Genomic DNA, 6378 nt, shown 5'->3' with positions numbered 1-6378 from the left:
TCTCCCTCTCTCTCTCTCTCAATTCGATTCAATTCAAGAGGCTTTATTGGCATGGGAAACATGCCATAGAAAATAAACAAAAGGAAAATAAACAATCCAAAATTAACAGTAAACTACACTTACACAAGTTTTTAAGTAATGTAGACATTTAAAATGTAATATTATTTGCTATGTACAGTGTTGTAACAATGTGCAAGTAGTTGAAGTATGAAAGGGGAAATAAATAAATAGATAAATTAATAGGTTGTGTTTACACATTTGTCTGTGTTCCACTGGTGTCCCTTTTCTCATGGCAACGAGAGACACATCGTGCTGCTGTGATGACATACTGAGGTATTTCACGTAACAGATATAGGAGTTTATCAGTGTTTGAATTGTTTTCAAATTCTTTGTGGGTCTCTGTGATCTGTGGGAAATGTGTCTCTAATAGGGTCATACATTTGGCACGAGGTTAGGAAGTGTATCTCAGTTTCCACCTCATTTTGTGGGCAGTGGGCACATCTCTCGAGAGCCAGGCCTGCCTATGGCTATGCTCACTGAGTCTGTACATAGTCAAAGCTTTCCATAAGTTTGGGTCAGTCACAGTGGTCAGGTATTCTGCCACTGTATACTCTCTGTTCAGGGCCAAATAGAATTCTAGTTTGCTCTGTTTTTTTGGTTGAATCTTTCCAGTGTTTCAAGTAAATATCTTTTTGTTTCCTCATGATTTGGTTGGGTCTAAATGTGTTTCTGTCCTGGGACTCTGTGGGGTCTGTTTGTGTTTGTGAACCAGCTGGCTGAGCTCTTCTCCAGGTTAATCTCTCTGTAGGTGATGGCTTTGTGGTGGAATGTGTGGGCATTGCTTCCTTTTATGGAACGCTGTTTGGGTCTTTGCGTGTCAAAAATGATACYAGCTTTGAATTTGACACGTAAAATAACACTATTCTATTATAAATTGTTGTGTGTGCTGAATTTGCACGTGGCCAAGCGCCACCGCTACTATCAGTAGCACTGTCAAAGCTGTAAAAAGAAAAACAAGTCTGCAAACAATACAGCTTCGGTAATAAGGCATTATTTGTTCAAGCATTTGAAATGAGAGTAGGATCAAATGTTTGCAAATATCTTTGATACAGATGTTATTAGAAACTTCTGGGGTAGCTAGCTTTAGCTTGGTACCTAGCTAGCTTTAGCTTGGTACCTACGTAGCTTTAGCTTGGTACCTAGCTAGCTTTAGCTTGGTACCTAGGTAGCTTTAGCTTGGTACCTAGGTGCTTTAGCTTGGTACGCTAGCATTAGCATTTAGCTTGGTACCTAGTAGCTAGCTGTAACTAGTACTAGCTTTGGTACCTAGGTAGCTTTAGCTTGTACCTAGGTAGACTGTTAGCTTGGTAACTAGCTAGACTTTAGCTTGGTACCTAGCTAGCTTTAGCTTGGTACCTAGGTAGCTTTACGCTTGTGACCTAGCTAGCTTTGCTGGTTACCTTAGGTAGCTATTGCTTGGTACCTAGGCTAACTTTAGCTTGGTACCAGCTAGCTTTAGCTTGGTCCTAGGTGCTTTAGCTTTATGCTACATTGTGTACCTCAGGTAGCTTTAGTTGGTCACCTAGCTAGCTTTAAGCTTGGTACCCAGGTAGCACCAATGCAACCAGCCTGAAAACAATGACAAGTGGAAACTGAAGTCATTTTCAATATTCTTAGCAATGATTTAAAATCCAAGTGAGTAAGTATTCGCTAGGTAGCCACTTGTTCTCCTATTGAAATTGAACTTCAGTTCATGAAAATAACTAGCTAGCCATCTACTTAACCCTGTTGCCCAATGCTAACTTTATAAGCAGCCAGCTATCTTCATCTGGCTAGTGAGGCCTGACCGCACCGGGTTGTGTGTTGTGACTCTAGCCACAATAAGGATTAGCCACAATAGTGGAATTTGCGGTTAACCTTCAAAATAAGTCCCTCTTTGAAAGTGATGCAAATGGTTACAATTGATGGAATCATGCCATATTTAGACTAGATAATGTTAAACAAGGTTGATTGTTGGAATGTGGAGCATTGAAATGGGGTATCAATCTACTCGGTGACACCCACACTTGAACCCAGAATATCTAGTGGCACAGCTAGCAGCRGAGCCACTCGGGAGGCCTAAAAGTCTATGTTTTTTGCCAATTTTAACCGCACACTTGTTGTTTGTGTACATGGATTTTATAATGTCGTATGCTTTCCCCCAACACCACTTTCTATTCATTTGAATAGCAGACCCTCCTGAGTCAAAAGCTTTTTAGAAGTCAATATGTGGTCTGTCGTACAGTAATTTGGTAAAAAGCCAATTTGACATTTCCTCAGTACATTGTTTTTACTGAGGAAATGTACAAGTCTGCTGTTAATGATAATGCAGTGTTGTTGTCTGTTTAGCGTGTTCCAATCTTCCTAGAAGTGGTTACATTCTATGGATTGATAGGGAAGCTGAAAGGTCAAATATACTGTTTAGGCTTTCTACTGCCAAGTTAAACCTTCACTATTACAGTGAAATGTTTTGTACAGGAAGTTGTCTAAAAGGGATTGAATTTGTTGTTGCCTAATTGTTTTATGGTAGGTTTCCACACTACTTTCCTTCCATCTATAGTGTCTCTTAATATTGTGCAGTTCCTTTGGCTTTGATGCCTCATGATTGAGTATTGCTCTGTTCAACTAGACTGTGATTTTGCTGTGATCTGATAGGGGTGTTAGTGGGCTGACTGTGAGGCGAAGGTAGGAGTCTCCTTGAAGCCTACCATTGACTATGTAGAGACCCAGTGAGCAACAGAGCTGCAAGAGTTGTGACCCATTTTTGTTGGTTGATTTGTCATAGTTGTGTCTAGGGGGGCATATGGGGGAGGGAATGCTGTCACCTCGAGGTAGGTGTTTGTCCCCCTGTGTGCTGAGGGTTCTTGGGTTCTTGTCCAGTTCTGGCATTTAGGTCACCACAGACCTGTACATGTCCCTGGGCCTGGAAACTGTTGATCTCCCACTCTGGAATGGAGAAGCTGGCTTCATTAAAGTATGGGGATTATATTGGAGTGATATACAGTAGGTAGCACACATGAGGACATTTTTCTCTGATGAGATCATTTCCTTATTAATTTCTAGCCAGATGTAAAATGTTTCTGTTTTGACTAATTTAAAAAGAGTGGGTTATGTCTGCTCTATACCAAATTAGCATACCCCCTGAGTCTCTTCCCTGTTTCACACCTGGTAGCTCTCCTTCACTCCTGTTAGCTGTGCCATGTGTCTCTCTCTCCTCCTTCACTGCTGTTAGCTGTGCCATGTGTCTCTCTCTCCTCCTTCACTGCTGTTAGCTGTGCCATGTGTGTCTCGCTCTCCTCCTTCACTGCTGTTAGCTGTGCCATGTCTCTCTCCTCCTTCACTGCTGTTAGCTGTGTCATGTGTCTCTCTCTCCTCTTTCACTGCTGTTAGCTGTGTCATGTGTCTCTCTCTCCCCCTTCACTGCTGTTAGCTGTGCCATGTGTCTCTCTCTCCTCCTTCACTACTGTTAGCTGTGCCATGTCTCTCGCCTCCTTCACTGCTGTTAACTGTGCCATGTGTCTCTCTCTCCTCCTTCACTGCTGTTAGCTGTGCCATGTGTGTCTCTCTCTCTCCTCCTTCATTTTATCATTTAAGTCATTAGCGCAGACGCACTGCTGTTAGCTGTGCATGGTGTCCTCCTCTCTCCTCCTTCACTGCTGTTAGCTGTGCATGTTGTCTCTCTCTCCTCCTCACTGCTGTTAGCTGTGCATGTGTTCCTCTCTCCTCTTCACCCTGTTAGCTGTGCCATGTGTCCTCTCTTCCTCCTTCATCACTGCTGTTAGCTTGTGCCGTGTGCTCTCTCTCCTCCTTCACTACTGTTAGCTGTGCCATGTGTTCCTCTCTCTCCTCCTTCACTGCTGTTAGCTGTGTCATGTCGTCTCTCTCTCCTCCTTCACTGCTGTTAGCTGTGCCATGTGTTCTCTCTCCTCCTTCCACTGCTGTTAGCTGTGCATGTGTTCCTTCTCCTCCTTCACTGCTGTTAGCTGTGCCATTGTTCCCTTCTCTCCTCCTTCACTCTGTTAGCTGTGCATGTGTCCTCTCTCTCCTCCTTCACTCTGTTAGCTGTGCCATGTGTCCTCTCTCCTCCTTCACTGCTGTTAGCTGTTCATGTGTCTCTCTCTCCTCCTTCACTGCTGTTAGCTGTGCACGTGTTCCTCTCCTCCTCCTTCACTGCTGTTAGCTGTGTCATGTGTCCTCTCTCCTCTCCTTCACTGCTGTTAGCTGTGCATGGTTCTTTCTCTCCTCTTCACTGATGTTAGCTGTGCCATGTGTCTCTCTCTCTCCTTCACTGCTGTTAGCTGTGTCATGTGTCCCTCTCTCTCCTCCTTCACTGCTGTTAGCTGTGTCCATGTGTTCCTCTCTCTCCTCCTTCACTGCTGTTAGCTGTGCCATGTGTTCCTCTCTCTCCTCCTTCACTACTGTTAGCTGTGCCATGTGTTCCTCTCTCTCCTCCTTCACTCTGTTAGCTGTGTCATGTGTCTCTCTCTCTCCTCCTTCACTGCTGTTAGCTGTGCCATGTGTTCTCTCTCTCCTCCTTCACTGCTGTTAGCTGTGCCATGTGTCCTCTTCTCCTCCTTCACTGCTGTTAGCTGTGCCATGTTCTCTCTCTCCTCCTCCTTCACTGCTTTAGCTGTGCCATGTGTCCTCTCTCCTCCTTCACTGCTGTTAGCTGTGCCATGTGTTCCTCTCTTCTGCCTCTCTGAGCTTCACCACACTCTCTCCAGATCTGTGAATTATATCCCTCTCAATGAATGTTGGAGCATGCAGTGGGTGGGACCTGGTGTGTTCAGTGCTGGGGGGGGTGGGGGGGGGGACTATCCTCGTCTGCAGAACAGGTTGAAAGAGGTGTGATCAGAATCACTCAGGATGGGGAGTCGATCACAGAGAGAGACCTTTTTCCTGCTGTGCTCTCTCTTTGATCGGTAAAGTCCTTCTGGAACTGCATGAGGATGCCCTGCACATTACTGTCCCAGACTTGTTCACCTTGAAAGAGGTTTGTTTACATTTCTTCAATGTCTAATATTCTGAGTTCCACCTGGGCCAATACCCTTCATCCAACATAGAGGTAGTGTGTTCTTTATAGCACTGTGCCATGCCAGGGGATGGTCTGTGTGGATAATTACGTTGCTTACGTTCTTTGTAGCAGTCGCGAAATCGTGTCTCGGAATTGTCCTTGAGGAAGCTTATTTTTGTTACTTTATTCCATGCACTGTTATTTTTAACCCCCGCCCCCCCCACACTTCCCTTCAGTACTAATTTGAAGTTGACGCCCGGTTTTCAGTTCTGCCCTAGCCAGCTGGGTAGCTTAGTAGCCTTATTAAGCTTTACATATCAAAATTACCTAGAGATATATTGTCTTTAACTTTTTGGCTTCAGAAGTAGSTTCAGACTGAACATTACTCACTCAGTTTCCTCTGTGTTTCTTCTGCAGGTTTTGGTTTGTTAGAAGTTTTTTCTTGGTAGTAAGAATCCATTCAGGTCATTTAGTCCAAAATCAAGGTTTTAGTTATGGATTTTTTATTTGGTTCGAAGGTTTAGATCTGGAGGTTCAGTATCCTGTATAAGTCCTTGTGAAAACAATCTGAGTTTATCTACATTTATCCAACTATAATTTAATGTTTTGCAGAAGAACTCAGGAGCCCATGAGCTCATGATCTCTCTCTCTCTCTCTCCGCTCTATCTCTGTCTCTCTCCGCTCTATCTCTCTCTCTCTCCGCTCTATCTCTGTCTCTCTCTGTTTCTCAAAATGTTTCAAATTCAAAATGCTTTATTGGAATGGAAAGCGATACCACATACGAAGCAAACATATAGACACAAATCAAATAAAAGATGATGGAGGTAGATAATCACTTTCTCTCTGTCTCACTCTCTCTCTATATCTCACTCTCTCTCTCTGTCTCACTTTCTGTCTATGTCTCACTCTATCTCTGTCTCACTCTCTCTCTGTCTCACTCTCTCTCTGTCTCACTCTCTCTCTCTGTCTCACACTCTCTCTCTGTCTCACTTTCTGTCTATGTTTCTGTCTCACTCTCTCTCTGTCTCACTCTCTGCCTATGTCTCTGTCTCACTCTCTCTCTGTCTCACTTTCTGTATATACCTCTGTCTCACTCTCTCTCAGTCTCACTTTTTGTATATGTCTCTGTCTCACTCTCTCTCACTATCTCTCTGTCTCACTTTCTGTCTATGCATCTGTCTCACTTTATGTCTATGTTTATGTCTCACTCTCGCTATGTCTCACTCTCTGTCTATGTCTCACTCTCTCTCTGTCTATGTCTCTGTCTGTGACGGCCGGTCTCTACGGCCAGGCTGTCCTCTCTGGGTAGCCAGATCTGTCTGTGA

Source organism: Salvelinus sp. IW2-2015, unplaced genomic scaffold, assembly GCF_002910315.2.
Source record: "Salvelinus sp. IW2-2015 unplaced genomic scaffold, ASM291031v2 Un_scaffold2966, whole genome shotgun sequence".
Lineage (NCBI taxonomy): Eukaryota > Metazoa > Chordata > Actinopteri > Salmoniformes > Salmonidae > Salvelinus > Salvelinus sp. IW2-2015.
The sequence above is the reverse complement of the archived record's forward strand: the minus strand, read 5'-3'. Positions refer to the sequence as shown.